At 43.2% G+C, this 14,037-nt stretch overlaps 1 protein-coding gene across 4 annotated transcripts in view; it reads left to right on the top strand.

Annotated features, from left to right (window-relative positions):
- Nucleotides 1-14,037, top strand: part of PKNOX2 (PBX/knotted 1 homeobox 2) — a 293,351-nt gene that overhangs the window by 9,842 nt on the left and 269,472 nt on the right. For 2 of the 4 annotated variants that reach the window (XM_081799168.1, XM_081799173.1), the window contains exon 1: nucleotides 2,225-2,450. The exons of 1 other annotated variant lie outside the window; for it this stretch is intronic. The gene's annotated coding sequence lies outside the window, so the exon portion shown is untranslated. Of the gene's footprint in view, nucleotides 1-2,223; nucleotides 2,451-14,037 lie in introns of those variants that run through there. One more of the 4 variants, XM_081799176.1, reaches the window with a different exon arrangement.

The following is a 14,037-nucleotide window of genomic DNA, read 5'->3' as shown; positions in this document are numbered from 1 at the left end:
CCTTGGGAGGAGTAGTCCTTTCTAGTCAACTCCTTTTTTAAAAAGGTTTGGATATTTGAGACACAAATCTTTCTTTGGAAGGAGGGGAAATGTAGGGCGGAACTTCCTCTGGACTTCCCTATGATTGGCTCCAAAGCTGCCTATCTTAGAGGAGCTACCTTGTCTGTGCCATCTAGTGGTGGTTGCCACCAGAAGCCTTACCCGCCTCAAGGAAAGAGCAATTTAACGCCATTTCCAACTTAAGCACCATATCTACAGGGCGTGAAATTAGTTCCAGCAAGCAGCAAATTTGCTGCTAATAAAAATATTTAGCGATTCACTTGTCTTTAAATCAGCAGCAGAATATTCTTTTACTTGCATCAATGCTTGTTTCTTCCAATTCTAATATTTGATAATCAAGCTCATGTTGTTTAGCTAAAGCTGTGATATAGCAAGTTCTTCAGCTCTGCAAAAATTTGGGTTTCCCGAGAAGGAATTTTTATCTCTCTCTTTTGGTCAGAAATAGGCCTAGATGTTCTTTGGGTCATGGAGATAGAACACTCTCACTGGGCTGGGGGGTCTAGGAAATAAGTTTTCATTTTCTTCTGTGTACCAGTATCAGCCCCCGAGTTGTTGCACTTGGAGAATCTGGGGTGCTAAGAGAGGATGCGATTTCCATTTCATGTTCAGACACAGCTTTACTCTGTCTTGGTGCCAAATGCATTTTAATTTCTTTTCTGTCTCTTTTAGCCTCTATCTACTTCAGAGTGAGGGTAATCTCAGTGGTGAAGAGATGCTGTAAGATATTAAAACTTCATTTATTTATTCAACAGATATTGGCTGGGCACCTACCATATCCATTCCTTGCTCTAGGTCCTTCTTTGGATCGGAAGTGTTCCAAGAGCCTCCATGATAGCTAGGTGAGAGGCTGACGTGGCAGGTGACACCTTTTCTCCAGCCAGGTCACTGGGATGGTGGGTCTCATAGACTCCTCTATTTTTCTTTTCCTTATGGAACTCCTAGAAGAAACAAAGAACAGCAGACATTCTATCTCTCAGCACTCAGTTGGCCTAAAGGTCTAAACAGATCACTTCGAAGTCCAAATAATTTAAAGAGTGTAGGGCACCATGGGGACTCTGTCTTCTGCCCCAGAGGAGCCCTGGCTGGATCATCTTCCTTTAGCTCCTGGTAGAAAGCAGTTTTGATTATCCTGACAGGAAGTCAAGATGTGAACAGCCTTAGACATGCACCACTATATCCTTCTCAGAAATCAGCCAACACGAGATGCTGATGAAAGCAGGCCTCTTGGTTAAGAGAGGGACCCGAGCAGGCCTGGTAATGCCGAAGATGAAATAAACCAGCTAGCTAACACTAACTTTAGTGCTGGAGCTACTGGAGGGGGTAGATCAGAGAAAGGAAAGGAGAGCAGGGAATGAACTTGGCAGTGGCCAAGGGACTAACATCGAGGCTCGGGAAGGGGAGAAGCCTTCTGTGTATAGCCACCAGAGGTGCAGAGGTTTAGGGATCAGAGCTTCGGGGCTCTATCCTTGGCCTTTTTTCTCAGGTACCTGACTCTGAGAAAGCTCCTTCTCCTCCTTAATGTCGGAGGGTGGGTGCAGGGAAGAACAGATGAATTTTATTCCCTGTCCCAGATCCTCTTACTACAGCATGAGAAGGTTGGACTGGTGACTCTTGTAAAGGGCGGAGAGACACTTACCAGAGGGATACTATGATGAAAATCTGGATTTCTGGAGAGCACAACAGCACGATGCATTTAAGTTAGACAAAGCAAGGCTTTTCTAATGGCAAGGGATATAAGACCAGATTAAGTGGCTCCACTTGCCCTGAATGAGGGCACCCCCCCTGCTCAAATCTCAAAATCCCAAGTATTTGTTACTCAGTGAGACTCAACTGAAGGTCGTAGTGTTTAAATCTTGATTTCATCTTAGCTACAGAGTGAACAGGAATCGTCAGATGTGAATTGTTGGGGAAATACAAAAAGTGATTAGAAGAATAAGCTCTATCTAATAAGTACTTAAGCAACAACCAGAATCACGATCAGGGGGAAAAAACCCTAAATAAGTTAGTAATGAAAATAGAAATAGAAACATTCTCCAGTCCTGGACCTGCCTTTCCCCTATGTCAATATGTAATTGAGAGACTTTCTGGGAGTGAGTGTACAAGGAAAACAGTGACTCAGAGGATGTGGATTGAATGTTGGTAAGGACCGCTAGGTTGGGGGAGCGGGGAACATGGGCCAGATGATGGAGCCATGAGAAGAACTGGAGAGAAAGGAGGAAGCTGGAAGATGGGAGGCCTGGAGTTTTCTGTGAGTCCCTTGACCTAGAGGCAGAGATGACAGAGGCTGGCGAGAGGAATGATGGGGTTGGAGCAGGGATGCGGTCTTTCTCTGCCTGGTATCCTGGTCCCTTGGCCCCCCCCTAGCTGCTTCTCATCTCAGCATCCTTCAGGTAAGCTGTTTGCACCCCCACTTCCCATTGCAGCAGCCTTGCCCCTGCCATCTACCACAGGCAGGAGGTCCCAAGCCTACAGCCCTCTTGTCAAGAGCCAGAGCTGGGTCAAAGGTCAGACCCGTTCTGAGGATGGATTAATGATGCTTGAAAGTGTCTAATCCCTCATCTGTTTCTTGGATATTTTTCATAACAGCATCAATCATAGGCCAGTCATTAGATTTCCATGAGTTCTCCTTGAATTAATGCACATACATGGTAAAAATTTAGCAGTGCTTCTGCTAAGTCCTGATGAACACAACCCTGGGAGGTTGATAATTCCAAACCTAGGCTGAGCAGAGCATATGATCAGGGATTAATAGTCAAAAAGGCCTTGATATATAGAATGAATAATGCTCAGAGGCACTCAATCACTCTGTAATCTCAGAAAGAGGGGCATGGCTAACATGCTGGTTCACAAAACAGACTGGCCATCTGCAGAATTTCTAAAGGGTTAGGTCGCTGATCTCATTCAGAGCAGTTATTGCAGAGGTCATACCTCAAATGCTTGACTTCTCTCTAAGGAAATCTTAACCACCTTTCTAGCCCTTAGCACTTAGGATTTAGATTGTTGAACTCAAGACTGAGTCCTGCGTATTAAAGGGAAGAGATACATATGGTGCAGAGCTGTCAAAAGAAACACCTTTGCTAGGACATCCATGTTTCAGAAGTGGGAGGTCGTTGGAAGAGTGTCAAATGAGAAATGGAATTGATTTTAGAGGTCCCCTAAAGGCATGGAATCCTGATAAGAATAGATACTTGTGTTAAACTGCCTGGCTTTAAATCCTTTCTCTACTTGTACTGGCTGTGTGACTTTGGGTAAGTTACTTAATGCCTCTGTGTTTTTGTTTCCTCAGTGGAAAGCCAGAGAAAAGGTACCTATTTCAAAGATTTGTTTAAGGTAATAAATGTTAGATATTTATACCTTTAGCAATGGATTCATGACAAATGTTTGTAAAGCCCTTCGAAATGAGACATTCTACTTATATGAGCTCTCTCTGCTTAATGTAACTAGAAAACTTCAAAAAACCATACCAACTGGATTCAGATTTATGTTATTTAAGGTTGGGTTGGCCTTGGGACTGCTGAGCAATCCTCCTACACATTTCTTGTTGACTGCTTAGTGAAATTGCCTCAATAGTTGTTCTAAGGCAAGGTTTCTCAATCTTGGTACAATTAACATTTGGGACAGCATCATTCTTTGTTGTGGGGAGCTGGCCTGTGTTTAGCAGCATCCTGACCTCCACAAAATGCCACTAGATGCCAGTGGCACCTCCTCCCCCACTGTGACAGCAAAAAAAAAAAAAAAAAAAAAATGGCTTCAGACATTACTAAAGGTCTTCCGGGGGCGGGGATGGGAGCGAGGGTCACAGGCAAAATTACTCCTGGCCTAGAACCACTGTTCCAAAGCTTTTCTGGCTTCTTCCAGCTTGCAAACCACCCCCCACCCCCACCCCCTACCCCCCACCACAGGTACCTACTTTCATTTGATGGTTTATGGCTCCTGGTTTCCTTAGAAAGAGATCACCCAATCTAGGGTTTTTCAATGTCCCTTTCTTCCCTTTTAAAATTGATCTGGATATCCCTCCGCCCCCATCCTTTTCTCTTCTCCTTTAGTCTGGACTTGTCCTCTTTTTCACAACTAATTGTTGCACTCATATCCTTTTTTTATTATTTTTAAATATTTTATTTATTTTTTGACAGAGTAAGACAGCAAGAGAGGGAACACAAGCAAGGGGAGTGGGAGAGGGAGAAGCAGGCTTCCCGCCAAGCAGGGAGCCCGATGCGGGACTCAATCCCAGGACCCTGGGATCATGACCGGAGCCAAAGGCAGATGCTTAATGACTGAGCCACCCAGGCGCCCCTCATGTCCTTTTTTAAAGTCCGTCCATGTACTCTGGCTCTCACTTCCATCAGCCATTGCTCTTCTCAGCTCCGTTAACCATTGTCACTGCCTGGCCTTCCCCTCTGTCTAGATGCCAGCTCTAGGACTCCTTTTTTTCCTTCAAACATCTTTAAAGACTTAGTTGTCCTCACAAAGCCACCAGCCTTTTTTTTTTTTTTTTTTCATTTAAATCATCATGTTCTCTGAAAAAAACAAAAAACCACAACAACTAACATTTGTGGAGCCCTTACTAAGTGCGAGGCGCTGTCAGGTAGGATCCGCTCCCCCAGCCCCCACATCACTTCTCACACCCCGCACTGTGGCTGTCCCCCTCCACGCCGGGGCAGTGATTTTCCTGGTGATCACCTAACTGCCCCATCCAACGGCCTTTTCTTGGTCTTCAGTTCTTTACTTCTCTAAGTACCTTAACACTGTTGTTGGCCATCCCTTGGTTAACTGTTTCCTCCCTTGGATTAATTTCTCCGGGCTTTGATTTGATTAGCTGAACATCAGCGGAATTAATTTAAGTGATTTCTGACACCCAGAATCTCACACATTTGAGATGCTCTCAGCTTCTGTTTGCCACACAGCTGCAGTCAGAATGCTGTGCCCCAGAAGCCACAGAGGTGCACCAAAGGGGGTGTGGCCAAAGGGACCCCACTGCCCAGAACACAGCAGAGGCCACGTTTATTTGCCTTCCAAGCAGCTAACCTGGCAGTTAACTTTCTCCAACTTTGCTTTTTCCCCAAGCACGGCCATTATGGCAACCCAGGCTTAAAACCATGGGATGATTTTGTTCGTTTCTTGTTGGCTTTAGGCTTCCCTTCCCCTTGCCCTCCACGTTTACTGGGTCCTCAGCCCAGCTTCCACATCCTCCAAATCCATCCCCACCAGCCACTACTCTAACTCAAGGCCTGATGACCTTTCTGAAATTAAATTTCTCTTCCTGTATCTAGTCTGTATTTTCGAAACAGCATTATGCTGCTAATGCTTCATTCCACCTCCCCAACTTTGCCAACATCGTTGTCTTCTTCCTCTGGCAGATGTTAACTCTAACACATTCCAACACAAAAATACCCACTTCTCCCTCGAACCTCCTAATTTAGTTACTAGATAATTTTGGGTTAAATTGGCATTCAGTATTTATAGTATTATGACTGTGGAAACATTGTACCTAAGCTCTGCCATGTGCTCTGATTACATTTCCTTTCTTTCTTTTTTTTTTTTTTTACATTTCCTTTCTTGTATGTATTATTTTTTTTAGTTAATATTGGTGTTTTAAAAATTTGCCTAGTTTGATATGTGTCTGTCACCAACTCTGCTCCCAAATTTTCTAGAACTATAAATTCCCTCCAGTCTGGCCATGGGTGTCTTTATCAGTTCCATAGCAGTTCACTTTCATTTTATTTTTCCTGAGATTTGCCACCCAGATCATCTCTCTTCCTGCTCCAATCTGGACAGGCCAGTCTTAAGGCCCCGTGGCACTTTGCATCAACATTTTGGGAATTCCTTTCGTTCCTCGCCCGTGTGAGCTTCTGAATTCCCCGTCTCGTGTCTTCCTCTTTCCTAGTTTACTGTCTATTTTGATGATATTCATCTCTTCTCTAAGCCTTCACAGAAAGGATTTACAGGAAAAATTTTTTATTACTTGAATTTTTGAAAATGTTTTTGTTCAACTCTGACTCATAATTTGTCAAGATATGGAAGTGTTAGTTAAAAGCCACTTTTCCTCCTAGTTTGTTTATTATTTTTTAAGTAAGGTCCACACCCAACATGGGGCTTGAACTCAAGACCCTGAGACCCTGAGAGCAAGAGTCACATGCTCTACTGACTCAGCCAGCCAGGCGCCTCTCAAAAATTTAAAGACCTGTGCTATCACCTCTTTTATATCTTGGCCTGTTTTTAAAAAGTCCAATGCCATTCTGATTCCTATTCCTTTGTCTTCAACCTTTTTTCCTCTCTGGAAGTTTAAAGGATTCTTTCTTGCTCGCTCTCTCTCCCTCTCTCCCTCCCATTCCCTCTCCCCCACCTTCCCTCCTTCCTTCTCTCTCCTTAATATATCAGCTTTATTGAGATATAATTCATATATCATATAATTCACTAATTTAAAGTATACAATCTGTGGTTTTTAGTATATTTACAGAGATGTGCAACCATCACAACAATCAATTTTAAAACATTTGATTATCCCCCAAAGAAACTGACCTTGTACCCAGTCTGAACTCCCCCTCAAACCACCTCCACTCCAGCCCTAGGCCACCTCCAATCTACATCTGTCTCTATGGAGTTGTCTCTTCTGGACATTTCATAGAAACAGAAGCACACAGTATGTGGTCTTTTGTGACTGGCTTCTTGTACTTAGCACAACCTTGTCAAGGTTCCTCCATGTTGTAGCATGTCGTAGTACTCATTCCTTTGTATTGCCAAATCATATTCTGCTGTATGAATATACCACATAGATATTTGGGTTGTTTACACTTTTTGGCTATTATGAATAATGCTTCCATGAATAGGGTTTAGTTTTTATCCCTGATCTTCTGCCATTTCGCAGTGACAGTCCTTGGTGCCACTTTGTCGTTTGTAGTGCTGGGCACCCATAGACGCTGTCAGCCTAGGCAACTGTGGGCTTTAGTTCTGGGAAATACTCTAATATTATTTCTTTGGTGATTCTTCACCTCAATTCTCTGTCTTCTCTCCTTCTGGAATTCCTATTAGTTAGATTGGGGACCTTCTAGATTGATCCTCAAATGTACTTCCCCCTTTCCTTCTATTTTCCATTTTGTTTTCTGTTTCGTTCTATTTTCAGTGAAAGCTTCCCAGCCCTCTTCCAGCTTTTCTGTTTAGTGTTTTATTTGGGATATTTTATTTCAGTGTGAAAAAGCTCTTTCCCACTCTCTGTTCTCTTCCATGGCATCCTCTTGGTTTTTTTTATGAATACAGTGTCATCCCTTGATTCTCTTAAGTTTTAGTTATTCTATTTTTGAAGTTTTCTTTTCTTTCTGCATTGCCTGTTTCCTTAAAATTCCTTTATTTTGGTTGTTTGGTATTTTGTGTTAGAGATTTCACTAGAATTTTCAGTAGTTATTGCCTGGCGTTAGCGTTTAAAATGATGCCCTAAGGCTCAGGTAGAGATTGTGTATGTGTGTGTATGTGTGTGTGGGGGGGTGTACTTAGTCTTGGTGACTAATGGGCCTTATAGCAGAGTGATTAGTCAGGGTTCTGGCCATTTGTTTGGGGGCCCCCAAATCTCAGTGTTGATTAGTCTTCTCTTGATCTGGTAAGTTTCCCAAGAAACAAACTCTCTAGTCTTCTGCCTGAGGAAGTGAGTATGAGCCTGGCTGCTGGCATTCTAGGAGCCTAGCCAGGGAAGGGAACCACGGGATCGCACCATTCAGTGTGTAATCTTTCCCTTAACTGCTCTGGTTTCAGAATTGTACCTCATTATTTAGCTGTGACTATTGTCCCTCATGTGGACCTCCTCCAATACAGTCTCTCTAGGGATGTCCTGTCATCTCCTGGGGATTTGGGGGTGGGGGGTGTTGGGCAGCTACAGCCTCATTTCCAGCCTCAGCCAGGTCCTTGGCCTAAACAGACACCTGGTGCTTCCAGTTCCAAGTCAGACTTTGTTGACACCTCCAGTCTGCTGTTGTCTCCTCTTCCATATCTTCCATAGTCTTTGTCTTTGTGGATTCATGTCCTTTTTATTCATGCAGTCATTTTAGTTGCATTTTATGAGGGAGTACAGATAACAAGCATGCCTAATCCACCATGTTTAACCAGAGTCCTAATTGCATTTGATTGAGCTATTCTATCAGCCTCATGCTCATCTGTTTTAAGTTGGTTTCTACTTTGACCCAATCTATACGTTTCTACCAGATTAATCTTTCTAAAGCATGGCTCTAATTATATAACTCCTCAGTTAAAAATCCTTCACTGCTGGGGCGCCTGGGTGGCTCAGTTGGTTGGGCGACTGCCTTCGGCTCAGGTCATGATCCTGGAGTCCCGGGATCGAGTCCCGCATTGGGCTCCCTGCTATCAGCAGGGAGTCTGCTTCTCCCTCTGACCCTCCCCCCTCATGCTCTCTCTCTCTATCTCATTCTCTCTCTCAAATAAATAAATTAAAAAAAAAATCTTTAAAAAAAATAAAAAAAAAATCCTTCACTGCTTCCTCATTTTACTGTAGAACCTTAATGTTAGAAAAGACTTTACAAGCTCCCTTCTCCCTGCTTGATGCACAAATCTTCTGTCCACAGTGATTAGTCACTGGGCCTCTGCCAGAGCTTCTCCAGTGAAGAGGTCCTTACTCTTCCCCAGGTCATCTCTTCTATTATGGCAGAGGTCTGTTTGTTAGAAACTCCTTTCCTATCTATATAGAACTGAAATACCACTCCTGAAACTTCAAGTTATTGACCCGAATTCTGACCTGTGGATCCTCAAATTAAAAGCCTAATCTCTCTTGCACATGATAGCACTTTATATAATTGAATTATTGCTGCCATGTGCCCCCAGATCTTCTCTTACTCTAGCTAAAAATCCCTAACTCCTTTGACCATTTCTTATCTAACACTGCCTGTTGAATAATGTCCCAAATGCCAGAGTCCTGCACTGAGGACCTTCTGTGACATGACTCCGACCCTGTTTCGATGTCATCTCTCATCTCCTACTTTGGCCACACACACCGGGCACACAACTTGCCTTTTCTCTTCTCGCCTCCTGGTCTTTACCTGGGATACCCTTCTTTTTTTGTTGAAATCATTTCCATCCAAAGATTACGGCTGGTTCACACCAAACTGTTAAAGTAGTTAGTTTAGTTAGTTTTGGGGTTAGTTTGGGTGATGGAAGGAGATGGGTAATAGGATGGGAATCTTGATTTCTTATTTCATGCAGTTTTTTTAGAAAGCAGTAGGAATATTGATCATCTTTTAAAAATGTTATTCAGTGTATTGAATGCCTTACGCTGTATTCACATATATTAAATACATTAAAATTAATTTTTAAAGTATAGTAACAAATTCTATCCATAAGTTGCAAGCTGTTTCAAAAGTTATGTGGCTCAGGAAACCTTTGATTCTTCCTTCTAATGTGACTTTCTCTGCTCTGAACAATTTGAGCATTTGGGGGTAGCGCTTTTTATTGCCCTTACCATGTTACATTCCTCATCATCAATACTGGTGTGCAAATCTTACCTTTTTACCAGACCGTGAGCTCTTAGACACCAAGGATTGCATCTTACTCATTTTGGAAGTCCCTGCCTTCTGAACATACTTACATGCTACATAGTAGGAGCTCAGTACATTTTATGGAAAAGGTAGGTTGGTGAATTTGAATTATAATTTACTTATGCTCCTTTAAACATAGTTCTCTATTTTTCTTTGAGTGGGAAGAGAGAGAACTCTGAGCATTTCAGCCTCTGGTCAGCCTCTGAGTGGCCTTCCTGAACATTCCACAGCCTCTTCCCAGGGCACATACTTTCCAAGACAAGCACAATTGCATCAGTTTTGCTCTCTTTGGAGCCTTATCTGCTTCAGTGTCTGCATGTGTGACACTAACCCAGAGACCCATCTAGACGCTGAAAGGGTGAAAGGACTCTGGAGATGGGGGAGAGAGGTATGGAGAGGAGACCGGGCTGGGTCAAGGCCCAAGGAAGGGAACAAGTTTTTGTTACAGAAAAATATCAAGCAGGAGAGCTGGAGGAGGGGAGAGGCAGGCAAGCTGGGGAGTAGAAGCCAGAGCAAGATGCCCAAGTCATTGTGGCATCTGGCTCAGAGGCAGATGAAGCTGCTTCCCCAGATGTAAGTAACCCCCTCCCCACAAGTGCCATAAAGATCTCTTGCTCCATCTGGTGCTGGAGTGAATGGAAAGCATAGAATCTATATCTCTGTCAGATCTTGGGCTCTTCCATGCCTGAGATGGAAACACATTCTCTGTCTCTGTCTGTCTCTCCCTCCCCCCACCCCACCACACTCCTTTACTTCCTCCTTCCCTTGCTGGGTGGGATGTATCTCTTATAGCTCCTTGCAGCAAGGATGGACCTGGGCCAAGGGGGTTCCTGGCTTCCAGATTCTTGGGGTTCCCCCTAGTTGCAAGGGTAAGAAAACATCAGTCCTCGCCCATTTACCTCCCTTGCTTTTTCTGAGTCCTTTCCTTGCTCGTCACTGGCCTGCCAGCAGAAGAGTCACTGGGGTCTGGTTACAGAGAAATGTGAACAAAGGAAGGGGCAGCTGGTGTACTGTCCACAGACAGGTGGTATGTTTTCAGTTTTTTGTCTTGTATTGTGGACTTTTGGGTGCGCGTAAGTTATGTGGTATGCTGTCGTCACTAGTCCTGGGAGACCGCACGTTGACTCACTGAATTCTTATTTGCCCCTTCTGTTCCCCATCCCCATATCTCTTCCCTTTTCCACAGTAACTGCTCCCACTCTTGATTATTTCACATATTCCTTAGATAGGGCTCTCTGGAAGGAAGCACATTCTGAAATGGGGGCTCGCGTGCAGGTTCATTCAGGAGTGCTTTCAGGAGACACACCCAGAAAGAAGTGAGGACCGTAGTATGGGACCGAAGGTGAAGCTGATCCCCACTGTGCTTGCCACCAGGGACTCAGCTGAGACTATGGAAGCTCTGGACCTGGCATGACCCTTTAGAGTTTTCCCAAACAAAGCAGGACAGCCTTTTAAAATTTTTTTTAATTTAATTTTTTAAATTTATTTAAGTGGGCTCCGTGCCCAGCGTGGAGCCCAACAGGGGGCTTGAACTCACAACCCTGAGATCAAGACCTGAGCTGAGAGCAAGAATCATACACTTAACTGACCGAGCCGCCCAGGTGCCCCTGGAGGGTCAAGCCTTTTATATCCTTGCATCAGCCAGCCACTGGCCACTTCCCCTAGAAGGGGCATAGCTTTAGGTGAGGCAGTTCCCCTGAGGGATGCAGCCTTGAGCCTGAGCACTAATACTCCCAGCAGTTGGGGGGTGGGTGCATTGGCCCTGAAGAGGGGTATGGGTGGAGCACCCCAATATCCACGGCAATGTGTATCCTTCTAACCCACCTTCCATAAGTTTATCCACATGCACAGATATCCTTGAAACATAAGTGGTATTGCTTGGTGTCTTTTAAAAACATACATAAATTATATTGTGCTATAAATCTGTCCTCCCCCCAACCCCGCCCCCATGCCAACTCTGTTTTGGAGACCTACCCGTGTTGCTTTAAGTGGATCTATTTCATTCCTTCTCACCACTGCATGGTGTTTTGTCATTTGTAGTTACCATAGATATGGTACCCTTCTGTTCCCTTGCTGGTGGATACCCAGATTGCCATCAGTGCTTTGCTTCTGCCATCAGCAAGATGATGGACATTCTGTGCTTCTGCGTGAGATTTTTTCCAGGGTGTATGTCCCCACAGTGCCAGTGCTGGGTCATAGGCTCTGTGCATTCTTTACTTCGATAAGCCCCACCAAATTGCTCTCTAAGAGAGCTGGACCAGTTTTTACATTTATCAGCCCTCCTGTTTCTCCACATCCTTGTCAGCACTTGGTATTATCAGACTTCCTATTTTTTGCTAATTTACTCTATGTGAAATGGCATTTTTTTGTGTGTTTTTCATATTATTTGTGAAATTAAGTCTCACCTAAAAGACTTTCTGCCTACTTACCTACTTTGTTCATTTTTCTGTTGTTTCTTCTTTTTTTCTTACTAATTTGTTGGGATTCCCTAAGCATTTGTTAGTGCAAATGTTTTCTTCCAGGCATTGCCCATCTATGTGTTAACTCAATTGATGGTATACTTCACCGAATAGAAATCTTTAATTTTGATACAAAATCCATCCATTTTTCTCCTTATGGTGTTGCTTTTGAATCTTGTTTACAAACTCTTTTCCCACCTCTAGGTCACACTATATGATCATGTATTTTCTTCTATTATTTATGATTCTACCTTTCACATTTAGGGATTGAATCTATATACAGTTTATTTTCTTATTCAGTAATGAGATAGAGATTCAAATTTATTTTACCATTTATGAAATAAGTCATCTTTTTACCCTTTGATTTATGATGGCAGATTTATCACCTCTAAGTTTTTGTGCACACGTAAGCCTGCTTCTGGACCCGCTCTTCCATCCCACCAGCCTGTTTCTTTCTGTGCCAGTACCACACTGTTTTAATAATGCTGGCTCTGTGATATTTCTCAGTTTCTAGTGTTAAGTGTTTCTTCTTATTGCTTTTTAAAAAAAGCCATCTTAGCATTAGTGGATTTTTAGTCTTCCTCATAAATTTTAGAATGTTTGACAGATGTTCTTCCACCCCTGTCTCCCAGCCAAATCTATTGAGATTTTGATTGGGAGGGATTCAATTTGCAGGTTAATTTAGGGAGCATTGACATTGTTTAGAGTTAAGTCATCCTTTCTGGAGTATGATAGATTCCTGCACTTATTCAGGTCTTTTATGTTCTTCAAAAGGGTTTAAAAATTTTCTCCAAGTCTTACATACTCCTTTTTAAACTAGTTCTCAGATACTTAATTTTTTGTAAATGGTATCCTATTGTATGTTTAATTTTTAATTTGTTTTTACTTATAAAAAGGAATTGTGTTTTATTTTCTATTGGTAAAACAGTTGATAATTCATGTGCTAAGGGGTAAAATACCAAAAAAACCCCAAAACAAAACAAAACAAAACAAACAAAAAAACCCCACCAAACAATATTGGAGCAGTCTCCTACATTTTGGTGTCAAATCCTGATTCTGAAAATGCTACTGCAGTGCGGGAACTACTAGTATCTAAATTCTCTACTACGATGTCACTAATATGTATTTGCATCTACCTTCCAAAAAATGTACATGCTGAGTTGGCACCAACAGGCACCCAGCCCCCTCTACCTCTGTTTCCTCTCCTTCAGAGATCAGTGCCTGGAACTTCTGACTGATCTGATCTGACAGTGCCTAGACTTTCCTTAGGTGGGTCCAACCTTGATTGCAATATTGCTGATTGGAAAGTTGGGTGAAGGCCAGCACAGGAAAAATTGACAACTCTCTTCCCCAGACACCATTAAGTAATATTGTTTCTGTCTCATTTCCCAGACGAAGTCAGAAGGGGATCCCAGAAGGCAAGAGGACAAAGAAAGCAGAGCTGGGCATGGGTAGAATGGCCAGGTCTGTGAACACCATTATGGAACACAGATGGACAAACAGTCTGCAGTGTCAACGAGCTAGGCAAGGTACCCGCAGGCCCCATGCATGCTCCCTCTTCTCTCTCCTTCCTTCTCTTCCATGGAGCCTTCTTAGGTTAATCATAATGGAAACGACAACTCTTTTAAGCTCATGGAGTTAAGCAGGCAAATCCAGGAACTACCCATCTCATATTAGACTGCTTACCCTTTCTTAGGATACTATGAGAAAATACTTTCCACAATGCTTTGAGCAATACTTTTTTTAAAAATAGTTATTTCAGGGGCGCCTGGGTGGCTCAGTCATTAAGCGTCTGCCTTCGGCTCAGGTCATGATCTCAACGGTCCTGGGATCGAGCCCCCCCCCGCCCCCTCATTGGGCTCCCTGCTCAGCGAGGAGCCTGCTTCTCCCTCTCCCACTCCCCCCTGCTTGTGTTCCATCTCTGTGTCTCTCTCTGTCAAATAAATAAATAAAATCTTAAAAAAAAAAAAAAACAGTTATTCCAC

This window comes from Leptonychotes weddellii, chromosome 11, assembly GCF_054177405.1.
Source record: "Leptonychotes weddellii isolate Sample4059 chromosome 11, ASM5417740v2, whole genome shotgun sequence".
Taxonomy (NCBI): domain Eukaryota; kingdom Metazoa; phylum Chordata; class Mammalia; order Carnivora; family Phocidae; genus Leptonychotes; species Leptonychotes weddellii.
Note: the sequence above shows the minus strand (reverse complement) of the source record. Positions and strands in the feature narration are given on the sequence as shown.